Here is a 20,000-nt window from a genome sequence, read left to right on the forward strand (position 1 = left end):
TAACTCTCCATAAATAAATAAATAAATAAATAAATAAACAAATGAATAAACAAAAAAAAAAAAAAAAACTCACAAGCAGACGCGCGCGCGCATGCACTCCCGCACAATGACCGCGTTGACAGAGAGGCTGCAACAGTATCTCTGTCTCCGCGACCGAGCACGGAAAGCGTCGTGTCATCTCCCTAACGAGCTCTCTCGTTTTAGGATCACGAACCATGACCGTGTTATTGCCTCCTTCCCATGGGCCTTGCGAAAATATTTCACCGGGAAGTGCCGTTGACATGAAATGAATGTATGTACGCACGCACAGTTTGTTCGTGGCGGCTGTCTGTGTTTTTTTTTTTTGCATAGATGTGTGTATCTACTTGTGCGAATATATGTCAGTGTCATAAACACAACGAGATAGGGACTTATTCCAGTGTGGATTCCCTCCCTCCCTCCCTCCATCTATCTATCTATCTCTATATCTATATCTCCCTTTATCTCTCTCTCTAACCCATTTCTTTTTTTCTTTTCCCTCTCTCAGCATCTCCACCTCCATCACCCCTTCTCCCCGCCCCTTCCCTCTCCCCTTCCCCTCACTTTCTCTTCCTCTTTCTCTCTTCTTTTCCCTCCTCCTACCTTTCCCTCTCTACCTCCATTTCCCATTTTCCTATTCTTGCTCTCCCCTTCTCCCTCCTCCCCTTCTCCCTCCACCCCTTCTCCCTCCCCCCTCCCCCCACGTCCCCATGCAGCCCTTTTTCCCAGCACATGTTACTGTGGTCGTGTATTTGTCAAGCCGTACGCTGTAATGTAATTTTAACCAAGATGGTCACAGTAAGATTGAAATCGTGACCATATTTCTTGAGGTGGCTTTCAAACCAGCCGACTTGCCTAATTGAAACGAGAGACAAAAATAAGCAATAAAGCAGCTTTGCTCAAGGGAGGGAAAGCAAAGAAAAGTAAGACCGAGGAAACGCAGTGCATCGGGCGGCCTGAAGTCACGACAGAGGAAAAAAAAACACAAAAAAACACGCACACACAATCACACAATATACACATGCACCCATGCGCACGCACATGCAATCATACAAAATACACATGCACCAATGTACAAGCATACAATCATACAACATTCACATGCACGCATACACACAATCACACAATCACACAACGCACACATGCACCTATGCACCCGCACACACACACACACACTAGACACTTCATTAAAAAAATGAAACACAAATATGCCCCCCTCCCCCCCAAAAAAAATATCAATAACCAAACAACCATAACCAACCAAGCAAACAAATTAGACTATAATAAATAAACGAAGCAATTATTAACCAATCAGCCCACATTCGCATCCCCACATCCCTCTCCGCTGCGTCTGAGGCATCGGCGCTCGTCAGGCCTTCCGTTCGACTCCCTGCCCATGATTAACCCTGATCGTTATCTAAATGGGCGACGTAACATATTGATTTGGGTAAGTCGGGGTGTGTTTGGGCTAACTTTGGGTAAGGGTATGGGTTAATTAGGGCAAGGGAAAGTTTGGGTATTGGTAATAATATTGGGGTGAGTGTAAGTTTGGGTAAGCCAGATTATTTTTTTTTCTCTCTCTCTCTCTCTCTCTCTCTCTCTCTCTCTCTCTCTCTCTCTCTCTCTCTCTCTCTCTCTCTCTCTCTCTCTCTCTCTCTCTCTCTCTCTCTCTCTTGCTTGCTTGCTTGCTTGCTTGCTCACTCATTCTCTCACTCATTCTCTCACTCTCACTTTCACTCTCACCCTCAGTCTCTCAGTCACTCAGACACTCACTCTCTATCACACTCAATGTCACTGTCTCTCTCTCTCTCTCTCTCTCTCTCTCTCTCTCTCTCTCTCTCTCTCTCTCTCTCTCTCTCTCTCTCTCTCTCTCTCTCTCTCTCTAATGACCTCCAAGACCTTGTGGTAGCTGTGGTGGCGGGCCTGTCCATGTCACTTTTACTTGAGACGATAAACTGGATCCTGGCCCTGTCCACCAACACTCTACCCCCCCCCCCCCCCCCCCACTCCCTTCTCCCTTCCCCTGTCTATTCTCTCCCTTTCCTCCTTCTCTATTTTTTTTTTTTTTTTGTATTTATTTATTCATTCCTATCTATTTTTCTGTGTGTGTATGTGTGGGGTAGAGGGTGCGTACTTGTGTATGTCTGCGTGCGTGTGTATGTTTGCGTGCGTGTGTGTGTATGTTTGCGTGCGTGTGTGTGTATGTTTGCGTGCGTGTGTGTGTATGTTTACGTGCTTGTGTGTGTAAATTTGCGTGTGTGTGTGTATGTGCGCGTGTGTGTGCAACTTGGAAGAATAAAGAAGCCTGAGCGACCTGTACCCCAAACCAGGTTCGGACGACGCTGCCCTCACCCCCAGCCCCCATCCCACCCCACCCCAAAGGACACGATGTAACTTACACACACACACACACACACACACACACACACACACACACACACACACACACACACACACACACACACACACACACACACACGCACACACACACACAACCAAAAACACGCACACAGCACACAACATGACCAGACTTAAGCGAGTGACGTCGGATCAAATTCTTCGCTACCCCCCCCCCCCCCTCCAAAAAAAAAAAAAATAATAATAATAATAAATAAATGGGAGCGCATGAATTATCATCACTAGCCCCCCCCCCTCTCGCTCACCCCAATCCCGATCACTCTCTTTTTCCTTTTCTCCCACACTTTCTTCTCCTCCTAACTCGCCCTCGCCCTCTCCCTTTCGTCTTTCTCTTTCTCCCATCCACACTCTCCTTTCTTTTCCACTTCCCTATTAGCCCATCCCTTCTCTTCCTTCCTCTTTGACCTCATCTTCCCCCATCCTTCCTCCTCTTATCAATCTCTCCTCTATAATAACCTATAATGACCTGATTGCTCCCGCTTCTTCCTCAAAGCAATCTGAGTGTTATCAAAAGGTGTTATGCAGACTGCGTGCAGGAACTCACCCACCACCACACAGCTTTGGAAATACAACGGAGAAGGAGAGAGGGAGTGGGAGAAGGAGAGGCAGAGGGGGAGGGAGGGAGGGAGGGAGGGAGGGAGAGGGGGAGGGAGGGAGAGGGGGAGGGAGGGAGAGAGGGAGAGAGGGAGAGAGGGAGAGAGGGAGAGAGGGAGAGAGGGAGAGGGGGAGAGGGGGAGAGAGGGAGAGGGGGAGGGAGAGGGGGAGAGAGGGAAAGGGGGGAGGGAGGGAGGGAGGGAGGGAGGGAGGGAGGGAGGGAGGGAGAGAGGGAGAGAGAGAGAGAGAGAGAGAGAGAGAGAGAGAGAGAGAGAGAGAGAGAGAGAGAGAGAGAGAGAGAGAGAGAGAGAGAGAGAGAGAGAGAGAGAGAAAGAGAAAGAAAGAGAAAGAAAGAGCGAGAAAAAGAAAGAAAGAAAGAGAAAGAAAGAAAGAAAGGGAAAGAAAGGGAAAGAAAGAGAAAAAATGAGAAAAAAATAAAAAGAGAAAAAGAGAAAAGAAAAAGAGAAAAGGAAGAGAAAAAGAGAAAGAGAGATAAAGAGAAAAAGAGAAAGATAAGAGATAATGAAATATAAGTCCATGTTACAACACCGCATTCCGTCACGTGCCCGCGCCGATCTACGCATGCATCGGCAGCAAAGTAATCCCGCCCCATCGCCGCATTAAAAACAAGCTTTCCCAAGACACAGAAACGTGACTGCCAAACGCAAACAACGGACCACGCGAAGGCACAGGACACACGGCCGAAAATCAAATCACCCACGCGCCACCTCCTTGCCTTTCCGAGAGCTCAGAAGCATCACAAATGTCTCCGCGGCGCTTCGAAAGGGACCACGTGTTGACCGTTGAAAAATGGGACAAGCTGTACAGGTGTTACTGTTAACGGGACGAACGCCACAACAGGTACGCATCGACCTACCTGTAGAGAGATTAACGAGGTGTCGACATTCCCTGTGTATCTCCGGATCTCCTGGGCCAGGTAGCAATCTCGCCCCCCTCTCCCTCCCCCCCTAAAACGTACTGACCGTCTGCCTCCCCCCTACCCCATCCCCATCCATACATACCGCAAAACCCAGGTAACGGAGGGACAGCCAGGCCTACTCGTGTAATGACATCACGTGGGTTCCGGGATTTACAAACACGGTACGCGAATGCAGCAGGACGACGAAGGTCCACTAAAACTGTCATCAAAACAATTAGATTAAACTATATCATTATTCAAAAGCATGGAACTATAATCAAGCAAACTCATGTAAAAAAAAAAAAGATAAAAATAAAATACTGAAGCAAAATAAAAATAAAACATCTGCCATAGAACAATTACAACCTAAATACATAACAATTTAAACGAAAAATACAAATCCATCACAAGAGAATGCCGCCTCAATACCCTCCAGGCCCGTCAATCTTCAGGGTCAAAAAAGAAAGAAAAAGAAAAGAAAAGGAAAAAAACTCCTTAAAGAACATGATTCGACACCTTGAGAACAAAGCTTGACGGAGGCCCACGCGGGGGGGACCACACCCCGGGGCGTCTCTGGCGAAGAGGAGGAAGACCCGAGATCCCTTGGAGTTGCCGAAAAAGAGGAACCAGGGTAGGGGGCCTGGGTATGGAACCAGGATGTGGAACCAGAGTGTGGGTTCAGGTTGAGGAACCAGGATGTGGAACCAGAGTGTGGGTTCAGGTTGAGGAACCAGGATGTGGAACCAAAGTGCGGAACCAGGATAGGGAACCAGAATAAAGAACCAGAATAAAGAACCAGGGTATGGAACCAGAATGAAGAGCCAGGAGAAGGAACCACGATGAGGAACCAGGGTGTATATATAAGAATGAAGAACCAGGGTGAGGGTCCCTACGCGGTGATTCTTTTGTTCACGCCGGCTTGTTTTTTTTTGTTATTTATTACGATTCTGTGGCACGCGTGGCTTTGTTTACTCGCTGAATGGGAGAAGGCTCGCGTCCACGGGTGTGTTCGTTTCTGTAGCCGAGTGTAGGACTACTTTTTGGATAAATGCGTAGATGAATATTTATTTCGTGTGCAAATTAAGAAGCTAGGAGAAAAAAATAGACAATACAACGTAAAATTGTAGAGGCGATGCACCTTAACATGGGAGAAATACAACGTCAAGACAGGAGAAAATAAAATGCTATTACGAGAGAAGTTAATATTGCATTAAAGTTTTTTTTCTTCATTGCAAAACAAATGATAGGTTTCAACTTATAAACTGTGGTACACTATAACTGGTCCATCAACATTAACCGAAAGTCATCCATTAGATTTTCTCCAAGATGTATGTTCTAGAGGTGCTGTTTACACCCATTTCTTACACAAAATCATCTCATGTACTTTTTTTATTCAAAGTAACTGAATGTAGAGCACAGACTTACCTAAAATAAACACATGTGTAAAACGAACAAATTATAAAAAACTATATAAATAATTAATACTGATCCCCGTTTGACGCCACGTTTAAAAATGATGGAAAAGACACTCTGACCTGCATATCTGACCTACAAATCAAAATTAAAATTCACTAGATCATAACCTGCTTTCAAAAATCTCCCAAGTTAGACAAAAAACATTCTGGGTCACGCAGCCTCGTGTCCATCAAAGTATAGAACTAATTTAACATGTAAATAACTGAATAAAATACATAAAAATACAGAAACACTAAAGGTGACGAAAGACTTCAGTTCTCCAAAGTTCAAAGCAAAACCTCCTACCTTCTGGAGGCCCTTCAGGAGGGTCCTCCACGATCACCTTCCGTCCCTTGTTCTCAAAAGGCAAGATATGCTCCTTCGTTTTATTTTATTTTAAGGCATACGATGCTCCCTTGTCATATGCCATATGCCACTGCCCAAGACCTACTGTATCCCGTACTCTTATCTAATTCGAATGGCATACTCTGTTGCCTTGTCTTGCATTTTACAGCAATGCTCAAGATAGAGGGCGTTCCCTTGCTCCCTACGGCAATCGTGATCCCATTCTCTATGACCATTCGTGTCCCAATGCTCTAATCTCCCTTGCCTTCCAATGCTCTACCCCCCCTCCCCCGTGTCCCAATGCCCTTTGCTCCCTCGTGTCCCAATGCTCTATGCTCCCCCGCTGTCCCAATCCCCTATGCTCCCTTGTGCTCCAAAGCTGTATACTCCCTCGTGCTCCCATTAATACACAGTATGCCCCCTTGCCTTGTGTCATAAATCTTGAGGCATACTAAATCCATGATCCCAATTCTTGATTGTTTTCTAATACGGATTGCGAGCTGGCATTCTTTGGGTAACTGCATCTCATGTTAAAATATATTAATATGACTAATCAAACAAATGAAATACAAAAATAAAAGCTAAAACAAAATGACGTGAAGATACCCAAAATACACCATGTTCTATGCTTAATGCGGTACACTTCCCTTATACCAGAGGGCCGGATGCTGGCGAAATCCTACGGGCGAGATACGCGATCTTTTGTGATAAATTAATTTTGTGTAAAAAGCTGCTGTTGCTGCCTCCTCTTCTCCTCTCTTCTTCTTCTTCTTCTTCTTCTTCTTCTTCTTCTTCTTCTTCTTCTTCTTCTTCTTCTTCTTCTTCTTCTTCTTCTTCTTCTTCTTCTTCTTCTTCTTCTTCTTCTTCTTCTTCTGCTTAAGTGTTTTGAAAATACATCTGTTGGAATCCATACAACCGTTTCGTCCTCTACCTCCACATCAGCTAATGAATATATCCCTCATACATTAATCAACCTTAATTAATCTATCTACTAATAAGCAGAGTAGCCTACCTGTTTATTTATATTTTTTCTGTGCATATTTTGTCTGTCACTAAGCATCCAACGCAATAATGAGTAGAAAGTTTACCAGAACGCAGAAGAAAAAAAACAAAACGCCATCTACAGTAACGCCAAAGTACCCCCCCCCCCCCCCCCATTTGCACCTTACCTTTTCCTGCGGCAGTCAATTAAAAACACAATCTTCTCTTTTTCCTTTTTTTTTTCTTCCCTTTCTTTCTCTCTTACTTCCTCCTCCTCCTTCTCTTGCTCCTCCCTCTATTCCCCTCAGGCAAAGGTGGCTCTCGCAGCAGCTCTCTATTCATACCTGCAAAAAAAAAGAGACAAAAATCAACATTGGCAACCCACAAGTCCGGCTGTCACACATAAACAACAACAAAAAATTTCCTTTCGTCACGAGCAAATTGAACAAACCGCCATAAACACAAGATCGGTGATGTGGTGGGGCTGCGGGCGGGGTGGGCGGGGTGGGCGGCATGGGCGGGGAATCGCAAGAGTTGTTTTTTTTGTGCGTGGATCTCTCTCTCTCTCGTGATTTCATGATAACAACACCACCGTGAAAGGCACACAGAAGGAAGGAAGGAACAATATGAGTCTGTTGCAAAAGGTCCCGACTGCGCAGCCCTTCTCTGCTTTCCCTTCGGATTCGGGGTCACCTTCATCATGGCGTTCCCTAATGATAATCATCCCTAATCGCATTTGCATAACACTCCCATCGGCATCCTGATGATCGAAATTCGAATTCCAACGAAGTCCACCCACGAGAGACGCGAGCGAAACCGAGCGAAATCGGGCGAGCGCTTGGGTTGAGAAACGAGCGGTTTTGCGCTAATCTCGAGATTCCCACGCAGACGCAAAATGACTGAAGGGGGGACTAGGGAGGGGTGAAGCAACACGACCCCCTCCTCCAACCTCTCCCTTCCCCCTCCCTCCATACCCAAACACCAACTCCCTTTCGCAAATCAGGGCGGAGACCGAACCGCGGGTAGACGTGGAGGGAGATAAACATTACCTCTTTTGTCGGGATGAGACACAACCAGCCATTCATTCCTCGGCTCTCCCAAAATGACCCGGACACTTGCCGTTATGTATCCGATCATGCTCTCGGGCGGGATCGGGATCAGCGAACCCTAGGCGCGTGCAACGAGGTACTCAACACAGGCCTCCGACTACTACACCTTTGCAAAATAGCTACAGGTGTCACAAGCACGCCAAGAATAATATCTACATAACACACAAACTAATACAAAGGTAACCGACAGCTAACAACATTAACCGCAAGACAAACAGAAGAAATAACAGTCGAAGGGAAAACATGCTAATCAATCGATAGACAGATAAATAGACAGACAAATGACACACACACCACACCGAAGAATCAACCCGGACTGATGAGCAGGCTGGGGCTCGTTAAGATGCCACATCTTAACGAGCCCCAGCCTGCTCATCCCAAGAGAACTGCGCATGTCGGTGCCTACGCTCACTTAGGAGAGTGACATGTCGAAGGACTCAATCCGCGGAACTTTCAACATGCAACATATCAACGGAGGATCGTGCGAGAAGCGATAACAGGCGATAAAAAAAAGCCAGATTCCAATGTGCCAAAATCTCCGAGCATTGGCATCTTTGTGTTCCGAGATTCAAAAAGTTTGAAATACACACACACACACACACACACACACACACACACACACACACACACACACACACACACACACACACACACACACACACACACATACACAATAAATAAAATAAAATATAATAAAATAAATATATAAATACATAAATAAATAATAATAATAATAACAATTCTTCTCTCCAGATCCATTATCATTCTTTATTCAGTTATTCCTTCATACACATTCAACCAAATCGTTCAGTAATTCATTAATTCATTAAAACTATCACATAAATCCCTTTAGCCCGAACCACCAACAATAAATTCAAGACCCTCATCGCCATCACCTTCTCACCATCTTTATCAACCTTCATTTATTGCGTCTTTTAATTCTATTCTTATAAATCAATTTGGAGTTATCGTTCGTTTGTCTGTCATTGTGCTTTGAGGCAACGGAAGCAAGGACGAATTCTTGCAGTCCAGCCGCGACCTTCAACTATCATGCCATTCAGGATCGCGCGCACGGACCACACAGGGAAATAAAGAAAAAAAAAGAAAAAAGAATGAGAAACAGAAAAAGAATAGAGAAAAATAAAAAAAATAATAATCAGAAAAAACAGAAAAATAAAATATCAAGGAAAAAGAATAAGGAGAAAAAAAACGCACAGGTGAAAACGGACAATCAACAGTAAAGGAAGAAAAGAAAGAAGACGAAGAAGAAGAAGAAGGAGAGGGAGAAGGCGAAGAAGAAGAAGATGAAGAAGAAGAGGGAGAAGACGAAGATGAAGAAGAGGGAGAAGAAGTAGAAGAAAAAGAAAGAGAAGACGAAGAAGAAGAAAAAAGAGGAAATGCTCGTAACTAGGCCTACCCCACTTCCTCAAACGTATTAATAACACCAACCGCGTTTAGGCGAAATGAAGAGAAAACCAAAAATAATGCACCTGATTTACATTTCCTTACCATTCCATATTGAAATATTTCTGTATCAATTCCCTCGCTCAATCTAATCAACATCCCCAAAACGACGATAAACTTTGCATATGCAAATTAGCAAACGGTCGCCTCCCCTCCTACTCCTCCCCTTCCCCCCGCCCCTTCCTCAGCCAGCTAGCAGTAACTGGATCTCACAAGGCCTTCGTCTAAGTAACTTTTCATCCTGTCAGATTAAATTAGACACAATGCCCTGGAGAAAACTCGTGTAAATATTGATGTAGGATGTTGCATTCATTATCTTTGTTATTATGAATTTTGGTATAATCTTCTTCTATCTGCCATTGCAAGCGCTTGTAATAATGAATGTAATGTAATGAATTTCGAATGCTATCATGAATATGCAAAATTCCCTCGGGAGGTGACCTCGATACAAACTTCTAATTAATATCTGTCAGAATTAATCACCGAAACAAGCGCCACTACCATGTTAAAGCCACATATTAATAAGAAGACATTTACTACGTCTACCACGTCTACCAAACCAATTACTACCCCTGCCATTAACATGTATTTATTAAATGACTACTTGAACACATACATACTCATAAATACATACATATACATACATATAGACATACATGCATGGATACACACACACACACACACACACACACACACACACACATACATATATACATACAAGCATGGATACACACACACACACACATACACACACATACACACACACACACACACACACACACATACACACACATCCCCCTACACATACATATACACACACACACACACACACACACACACACACACACACATCCCCCTACACACATACATACACACACACACACACTCACACACACACACAGACACACACACAGACACACACACACACAGACACACACACAGACACACACACAGACACACACACAGACACACACACACACACACACACACAAATACACACACATACATACCCCCCCTCCACACGTACACATACCACACTCACCACGCACAACAAAACATACACACACACAGCCACACACCACGCTCCTACTGACCTACACTTGAACAGCTCTCCCTCCACTCAACACGGTAAACATAAACAGATGGCCCGCGTGCTCACAGGTGGTGGCGGGCTGGTGGAGGAGAGGGAGGGAGGGAGGGAGAGAGGGAGGGAGAGAGGGAGGGAGGGAGGGAGGGAGGGAGGGAGGGAGGGAGGGAGGGAGGGAGGGAGGGAGGGAGAGAGGGAGGGAGGGAGGGAGAGAGGGAAGGAGAGAGGGAGGGGAGAGAGGGGGGAGGAAGGGAGAGAGGGAGGGAGAGAGATAGGGGGAGAGGGAGGGAGAGAGGGAGGGGAGAGAGGGGGAGGAAGGGAGAGAGAGAGAGGGGGAGAGGGAAGGAGAGAGGGAGGGAGAGAGGGGGAGTGAGGGGGAGAGAGGGGGAGAGAGGGGGAGAGGGGTAGGGGAGGGGGAGGGAGGAGGAAGTGGGTAATGGAGAAGGCGATAGGAGAGGGGGGAGGGGAGTTAGGACCCACCACACTGATAATTGCAAGCAGTGATGAATAAATGGAGGGGGTAAAGGAGAGGGAGGGGGAAAGGGAGAAGCAGAGGGAGAGAGGAGAAGGAGAAGAAGAGACGAAGGGAAAGGGAAAGAGAGAGGGAGAGAAAGAGAGAGAAGCTAAAAGGACGGCAAATAGAGGGAAAAGGAGGAGAAAGGGTAGGGGAGAACATAAAAGGGAGAATGATGAGGTATATACAAAATAAATGGGAGAGAATGAGGGAGGGAGGGAGACAGAGAGAGATGGTGAGCTGCGACGTCAAGAGAAAGAGGACACGCAAGGGCCAGAATGAAGGAGGGAGAGTTGAGACGGAGATGGGAGAAGGGAGAGCACAAAACACCGGAACAACCTAGACACCAGCGTAAACACAGTGCCCTTAATTACCTACAAAACGAACGCGATTTCCACTATGTAAACAACCCCCCTCCCCCTCCCCCTCCCCCTCTAAGAATGACCAAAATCAAATGAGCAAAACAGAACAAGCACAAACCCTAAGAAATAACAAAAGCCGACGAGGTTCTACATTTTTTTTAAAACATAATGAACACCGGGATACGAGAGGTAACAATGGATGCGCCAAGGTGAACCTCCCCCCCCCCCACCGCGCCCCCGATGCCTAATGCAGGGAATGCAATATCCAAAACCTCTTTTTTTCAACATTGAGCAATTGCGTAGGCTGGATTTCGACAGGGCCTGCAGGTCGGTGGGTGGACCTGAAGGAGGCGAAGGAGGGGGAGGGGGAGGCGAAGGAGGGGGGCGGGGGAGGGCGGAGGGCGGAGGAGGAGGGGGGGAGGGCGGAGGAGAAATTATTGAAAACAGTTAAGAGGAGAAAATACCTGTGAAACTTTTTGTCGTTCTTCACGATTAGCAATTCTGATTTACAGACTTGCATTTCCTCGTCGTCGTTTCGTAATAAAATAAATAATCATCATCTAGGCATTTCCAATCTGTCCATAGTCTATGAAAAACACCAAATCCATCTAGGCAATTTGTCAATAAGTCTTTGAGAAACACCAAATCTCTCTTAAAAACACAGAAAAATACAAAAAGGGCAAATCATAGTTTGAAAAAAGAGAAAAAATGGGCCCACCGCAAGCGACCGCCCACTCGCACGACGAAAGCACGGACCACGGCGGACGAACGAGGGACGACGAGGAGCTGCCAGGAGGGACGCGGGGAAGCGGCGCCTCCCGTGCGGCCGACTCGCGTCCGACGGGGGCGCTGCGGGAAGTTGTTGAGTCCTTTCGCGCGGCGATGTCTCTCTGTCTCTCTGTCTCTCTCTCTCTCTCTCTCTCTGTCTCTCTCTGTCTCTCTCTCTCTCTCTCTCTGTCTCTCTCTGTCTGTCTCTATCTGTCTCTATCTGTCTCTCTCTCTCTCTCTCTCTCTCTCTCTCTCTCTCTCTCTCTCTCTCTCTCTCTCTCTCTCTCTCTCTCTCTCTCTCTCTCTCTCTCTCTCTCTTTACTACCGTATTTTTTCATATATACTGTATAATCTCTCAATCTTTCTCTTAGACTAACTTCTACTTATTTATTCTCCTCCTCTTCTTCTTTACTGCCTTCCCCCAAATATCAAAATCGACAAAATCAAGGATAAAGAAAATTTTCATAATTCTTTTTTTTTAAATCCACAAATTCACTTTCCTCGTAAAGAAGGAAAGGAAGGAGGAGGAAAAGAAGGAGGGAGCGAGCAAGTGAATAAAAAAAAAAAAAAAAAAAATGGAGAATGGGGTTCAAATTGCCACTGGTGATGCAACGGTTGAGTCATGCACGTAAAACCCTTGCAACGTGTAGGGGTCAATCTAGGCCGTCGTGGCGGGCGGGGCTTGCACTTGATGATGGTGATGATGGTGATGGTGATGGTGATGATGGTGATGGTGATGATGATGATGGTGATGGTGATGATGGTGATGGTGATGATGGTGATGATGATGATGATGATGATGATGATGATGATGATGATGATGATGGTAATGATAATGATGATGGTGGTAATGATGACGATGGTCAGAATGATGGTGATGATGATGATAATGACGATGGCAAGATAATTATGATGACAGTGACGATAATAATGATAATAATAAAATATAAACATCAACAAACAAAGAAATTAAGAAAAAAAGGTTCTAGGGAGTTCAAAAATATATCTTTGGGTCGACAGTACACAGACAAACATGGCCGACAGATGCGCTCTACCGCGACACCTGAGCCAAGGATCAAGTCTCTGTAGTGATACTTCCTTCTCGTATTTGCATAATCTCCAAGAAACAGACGCACAAGAAGGAAAAAAGTAATAAAGATAATAATAGTAATAATAATAATAATAATAATAATAATAATAATAATAACAATACTACTACTACTATTATTACTACTACAACTACTGCTACTACTACTATTACTACTAACAACAACAACAACAACAACAACAACAACAACAACAACAAACTAATTAGACATATACACATACACGAAACAGAGGTGTACAAATCAAACAAACAAATAACAGATGTACAAAGGAAAGTCGATTGTACAAAAGAAAGGCAAGTATACAGACGAAAGACATGTGAACAACGAAAGACAGGTTTACAAACTAAAGATGGGTGTACAACTGAAACAAGGAAGGTGTACAAACAAAAGAAAAGTGCACACTATTAAAAAAAAAAATAATAATATCTCTACCACAACTACTTTTTTTTTCTCTACGATAATACCTATAAACGTTAAACCAGACGCAATAAAAATGTGTAACAATTACCTAACTGAACGAATTCTTGGATAAAGAAAAAACAACAACAACATTCCAATTACTATCAGTTCTTACCTAACTTGAGAGAAAAAAAACTGAAAGAGAATGGAAACCAAAACCTTGGATTGTTGTCATATAATCCTTCTGAAACCGATGGCCGTGAGCTGAACCTGTCGCGCAATATGACACGTCAAATGTCATGGCAATTACACGTGTCATAGCGTAGCATCAACACAAGGATTGATAGGGGGGGAGAGAGAGAGAGAGAGAGAGAGAGAGAGAGAGAGAGAGAGAGAGAGAGAGAGAGAGAGAGAGAGAGAGAGAGAGAGAGAGAGAGAGAGAGAGAGACATAGACATAGACATAGACATAGACATAGACATAGACATAGACATAGACATAGTCATAGTCATAGTCATAGTCATAGTCATAGTCATAGTCATAGTCATAGTCATAGTCATAGACATAGACATAGACATAGACATAGACATAGACATAGACATAGACATAGAGAGAGAGAGAGAGAGAGAGAGAGAGAGAGAGAGAGAGAGAGAGAGAGAGAGATAAGATGAAGATAAAGATAAAGATAAAGATAGAGATAGATGGAGAGAGAGAGATAGAGAGAGACATACAACAGACACCCGATAAAAGGGTTAGACAACTTATGAATACGTGCCGGAACACTGCAAGAAAAAGACAACAAAATATATCAGGAAAACGCTCTCCTTCCCCCTATCACCATCCCCTTCACACACCACCTCCACTTCCATCCCCCCACCCTCCTCCTCCTCCTCCTCCTCTTCCTCTTCCTCTTCCTCTTCCTCTTCCTCTTCCTCTACCTCTACCTCTACCTCTACCTCTACCTCTACCTCTACCTCTACCTCTACCTCTACCTCTACCTCTACCTCTACCTCTACCTCTTCCTCTTCCTCTTCCTCTTCCTCTTCCTCTTCCTCTTCCTCTTCCTCTACCTACATCTCCTCCTCCACCTCCATATGCCCCTTACTCCTCCTTCACCCTCTTAACCTCAAAGCCTATCTTGCAAGACCGCGAAAGGCCTGCAACATGGAGTCTGCAAGGAGCCCTGTGCAACAGAATTATGCAAATCACGGCACGACTTCAGTTTAATGGTCCCTTGAGGGAAGAGGTCGGCGAGCGGTGATGATAGTGGTGATGATGATGTTTATGATGACGATGGTGATGATGATGTTGATAGCAATGATGATGGTTATGATAATGATGTGGTAATTGTGGTGATGATGATGATGATGATAATAATATTGATGATGATGATGATGATGATAATAATATTGATGATGATAATAATGATGATGTTGATGGTGATGATGAAGGTAGTGATGATGACGATGATGATAATAATGATGATGCTGATGATGTTTATAGTGAGCTCAAGAGGCGACAGTAAAGAGGAGGATGGTGAGGACAAGAATAATGCTCCAAACATCATCAGATAATGAAGACGAACAGGATGATATTAATGCCAGTGATGATGACAGTGATGGCAAAATGCATAAACAAATCATATTGATACAAAAAAGAAAAAAAGAAGAAAAAAAAAAGAAAAGAAAATGATGATAACGAAAGGAAAAACAAAGACGTTGAACCGAAGAGGAAAAACGCAACAACGCGATAACTCACAATTAAGATGGAGAAGATGACAAGCGAACGAGGCAAAGAAAACGTACCGATGGAAATAAAGATAAAAAGAAGGGGGGACTGACTGTGATAAGAATTGAAACAGCAAAATGTAAGAGAATAAGAAAAAAAAAAAGACAGAGTAAAGAGGAAAAAAGGGAGGCGCGAAAACTTAAAAAGAAAGAAAACGAGGCAAAAAAAAACTATTCAAACTTCGACTTTACTCTTGTTCGACTGCAATAAAAAAAAAAAAAAAATAAACGAGTCGATGCAACGAAGAGAAAAAAAGAAAACAGTTAAAAAAATGAAAATGAGGCAAGAAACTCTTTCACTTCAATTGAACTTCTGTCCAATTTTCGTCAGAAATTCCCTTCTGTTTGCATTGTGAAATTAAAAGGTTTTATCGAGACATATTATGAAGAGGCAAGGAAATTACTAATGATAAAAAGTAATGAGAATCACGTTAACGACAGAGGAGGAGGAGGAGGAGGAGGAGGAAGAGGAGGAGGAAGAGGAGGAGGAGGAGGAGGAGGAGGAGGAGGAGGAGGAGGAGGAGAAAGAGGTGGAGGAAGAGGAGGAAAAGGAGGAGGAGGAGGAGGAGGAGGAGGAGGAGGTGGAGGAGGAGGAGGAGGAAGAGAAGGAGGAAGAGAAGGAGGAAGAGAAGGAGGAAGAGGAGGAGGAGCAGGAGGAGGAGGAGGAGGAGGAGAAAGAGGTGGAGGAAGAGGAGGAAAAGGAGGAGGAGGAGGAGGAGGAGGAGGAGGAGGAGGAGGAGGAGGAGGAGGAGGAGGAGGAGGAGGAAGAGGAGGAGGAGGAAGAGAAGGAGGAAGAGGAGGAGGAGCAGGAGGAGGAGGAGGAGGAGGAGAAAGAGGTGGAGGAAGAGGAGGAAAAGGAGGAGGAGGAGGAGGAGGAGGAGGTGGAGGAGGAGGAGGAGCAGGAGGAGGAGGAGCAGGAGGAGGAGGAGGAGGAGGAGGAGGAGAAAGAGGTGGAGGAAGAGGAGGAAAAGGAGGAGGTGAGGAGGAGGAGGAGGAGGAGAAAGAGGTGGAGGAAGAGGAGGAAAAGGAGGAGGAGGAGGAGGAGGAGGAGGAGGTGGAGGAGGAGGAGGAGGAGGAGGAGGAAGAGGAGGAGGAGGAGGAGGAGGAAGAAGAAGAAGATGAAGATGAAGAGGAAGAAGAGGTGGAGGAGCAGCAGGACGGCAGCGGTAAGAAAAATAGAAATACAAAAACAAAAAATAAGAAAGAAACCATTAAAGCAGAATAAAGAAGAAAAAGAAGAAAACGAGAAAAAGCAGAAGAAAGCGACGAAGAAGAAGACGAACCCGCAGAAGCAGAAAAAGAACAACACCACCAACAAACACAACAAGAATCGCCGACAGAAGCCGACAGACGAGCAACCACGACGCAGAAACGCAGGAGCCCGGAGGTCGGCGCGGCTCGCCCTGGCCCACAAACCACACGTCGGACAGGTGGCCGGAGGAGGAGGCCCCGCGCGTGGGAAAGGATGACATCACGCGCTCTTGGACGTCCCGGGGTCCTGCCTGACAACCCTCGACGACGTCTTCAGAGCGGGAGATGGCATCGATAGCAACAAAGACAACAGCAGTATGTTTTTTTTTTTTTTATATATAACTATAGCAATGACATAAATCTTCATAACACGACAACGACAATCATATAAATTTTCATAACAACAATAATCATAATAATCATCTCTAAAATAATAATAATAATAATAATAATAATAATAATAATAATAATAATAATGAATAACGCCGAGCGAAAAAGCAGCCCATTAATCATCCATCTCGCCCCGCCACAAAATCCTCCGGCGCCACTCCACCCGGCGGGCGCCTCGGCAAACGCGCTCCCAGCAAAACGTCTCGAATCGCCTCGATGACAGATCTTTCCTCGAGTCACCGCTTCCCACATAATTCACTCAGGTGACGTGGGCGGCCGCTTGCTGCCTGACGACGCGCACGCCCGCAGCGAGATGCGCCTCCGACTCTCGCACCTCGCCCGCCCTCGGACCGCGGCGCTCCGAGGCTGGAAGTCGATAAGCAGTTGATTTCTGCGCTGGCTGTTGAGCTCTTGGGCTCAGGAAACAGCTGATCCGTATCGAGAGGGGGCTCTGGAACTCGAAAAATTGTTGATCGGTGTTCCAAATGGAGCTTCTGAACTCGGTAGACAGTTGGGATGTTGAGAATTTGAACTTGGTAAACAGCTCATCTCTTTTCTGGTGGAAGAAAATCTCGGTAAACAACGCATTTGTGAACCTTTTGGTTGTGAATCTTTGAACCCAGTAAGCTGCGATCATCGATCAATAGTAATACCTACTTTGTGCAGTTCAAGTCAAGTCATATGCACATCAAGTCCCATATACTGTTAAAACGCTTCACCAAAGAGATAACACAGCTCAGCAGATCTACCGCAACATAAAACGAAGCCACATAGCAAGGAATGCCATTCAAACTGCCTCCCCTTGCTATGACAACATGGCCTACGCACCTAAATAAGCACGTCCAGTCGGCTCTGCAAACAAGACGCGCGCGCGCGCACACACACACACACACACACACACACACACACACACACACACACACACACACACACACACACACACACACACACACACACACACACACACACACACACACACGTCGCCAAGTTGCTTTCCACCTCGGTTATACGAGCGTGTTTTAATAAGGTCGGCGGGGAGAAGGGAAAATGAAGAGAAGGGGAGATGTGGAGAGGGGGAAAGGGGAGAAAGGGAGAAGAGGAGAAAGGGGTCAAAACGGGGCTGGCCTTGAGGGAGGAAATTCATCTGAGGTTGTCTTTTCTGTTTGTCTCGTTCTAGTCTGTGTGTCTGTGTCTGTCTGTGTGTCTGTGTGTCTGTGTGTCTGTGTGTCTGTGTGTCTGTGTGTCTGTGTGTCTGTCTGTCTGTCTGTCTGTCTGTCTGTCTGTCTGTCTGTCTGTCTGTCTGTCTGTCTGTCTGTCTGCCTGTCTGTTTGTCTGTCTGTTTCTTAAGGTGTTGCTTCTTTCTGCCGCGTTCATTTCGGCATTAAAATGTCGCAACTATATATCCTCCATTATGCCTTTTACCATTTTTCTCACTCTGTGTCTCTTACTTTCCCTCACAACCCAAACAACACCAGCCACCGTCCCTCCCCCCTCTCCCCGGAATTTCCTCTTCTTCCCCCCTTCCCTCCCGCCTACCCTCCCTCCTTCTCTTCTTTTCTTTTCTTTTCCTTCCCACTTCTGTCCCCTCCTCTGCTTCCCCTCTTCTCCCCTCCTCCCCCCCCCCTACCCCTCTTCCCATCTCACTCCCTCTCCCTTCCTCTCTCTTAGAACAGCCTAGGGCTTTACAAGATTCCCCTCCTCCACTCCTCCCTACCCCCAATACCCCCTCCCTACTCCCAATACCCCCTCCCTACTCCCAATACCCCCTTCCCTACCCCCTTCTACCCCTTCCCTACTCCTATACCCTCCCTGTCCCCTATACCCCCCTCCTCGCAGTCACCTATACCCCCCCTCCTCGAAGGCAAAATTCAAGCACGCAGGAATCAAGCAATGACGACTAAGCAGGAGAGTTAGTTTAATGAGGAGGAAAAAATATATTTTATATTTAAAACAATAAACACAAAAGGATTGTAGAAAAAAAAAAAAAACATCATGTTAAAAGCATATTCGTTTTTTACCTCACCGGCAGAAGATTGCCTTCGTTTTATGTTAAAATCACAAGAATATTATCTCAAGGTTTTCATCAAAGAATGATCTTAGTCTTATGCTATCAGTCGGAGTTATCCTACTTTCACGTTCAAAGCATCGTGCCATCAACATAATGCTACTTTTGCATTGCGCTGAAAACCTTATTGCAAAGCCAGCAAATGATATCCCCTTCCTATCCCCTTCGTCTCCCCTCCCTCCCTCTCCGTACCCTCCCCTCCCCTCCCTTCGCCCTTCCCCTTCTCCCCCCAAACTCAATTTCCCTTCCCTTCCCCCTCCCCCCCCAATGCAACCTTGAGCTCCAAAAGACCCCACCGGCTAGTAGAAATCCCCAAAGTCACACACACATCCCCCGCCCATTTGCCAGGAATTAGGCGTGGGAATCTCGCGGTTTTGCGGGCGGCAGTCTCTCCCGAGGGTGTGGGCGAGGAGGAGGAGGAGGAGGAGGAGGAGGAGGAGGAGGAGGAGGAGATGGAGGAGGAGGAGATGGAGGAGAAGGAGGGGGAGGCAGGGGAGGAGGAGGAGGGGAGGGGGAAAAGGGGAGAAGGAGGAGATAAGCAATGAGGGTTAAAAGGGGATGAGGATAGGAAGATAGAATGGGGAGGAGAGAAAGGGCGAAACAAAGAAAAAAATCAACGATACAAAACAAAAAAAATCAAGACAATATACGGTACGCTTCCACCCTCTTTTTGAAAAAGAGAGAAGAAAATTAATTAAGTAAAAAAAAGAAAAAAAAGAGAATAGTACAAAGACGCGTGGCACACTTCCGCCCTTCTAAAAAAAAAAAAAAAAAAAAAAAAAAACTATAGTAGACGCGCACCACAATTTTGCTCGTCTCAAATAGAAGAGAGAGAGAGAAAAAAGAAAAAAAACGAAAAGCAAAAAAACAAAATAGTATAGTATGTGAAACCCTTACGAATTTCAAAAAAAAAAAAAAAAAAAAAAAAAAAAAAAAAAAAAGTGTAAAAAACCCTTGGCACCTTTC

At 45.3% G+C, this 20,000-nt stretch overlaps 1 protein-coding gene across 5 annotated transcripts in view; it reads right to left on the reverse strand.

Annotated features, from left to right (window-relative positions):
• LOC125037055 (flocculation protein FLO11-like) overlaps positions 1-20,000 on the reverse strand; it is a 166,361-nt gene that overhangs the window by 113,944 nt on the left and 32,417 nt on the right. Inside the window, exon 1 of one of the 5 annotated variants that reach the window (XM_047630032.1) lies at positions 19,996-20,000. This exon is cut by the window's right edge and continues 93 nt beyond it. The exons of 3 other annotated variants lie outside the window; for them this stretch is intronic. The gene's annotated coding sequence lies outside the window, so the exon portion shown is untranslated. Of the gene's footprint in view, positions 1-6,918; positions 7,134-19,995 lie in introns of those variants that run through there. One more of the 5 variants, XM_047630030.1, reaches the window with a different exon arrangement.

Source organism: Penaeus chinensis, chromosome 22 (genome assembly GCF_019202785.1).
Source record: "Penaeus chinensis breed Huanghai No. 1 chromosome 22, ASM1920278v2, whole genome shotgun sequence".
NCBI lineage: Eukaryota > Metazoa > Arthropoda > Malacostraca > Decapoda > Penaeidae > Penaeus > Penaeus chinensis.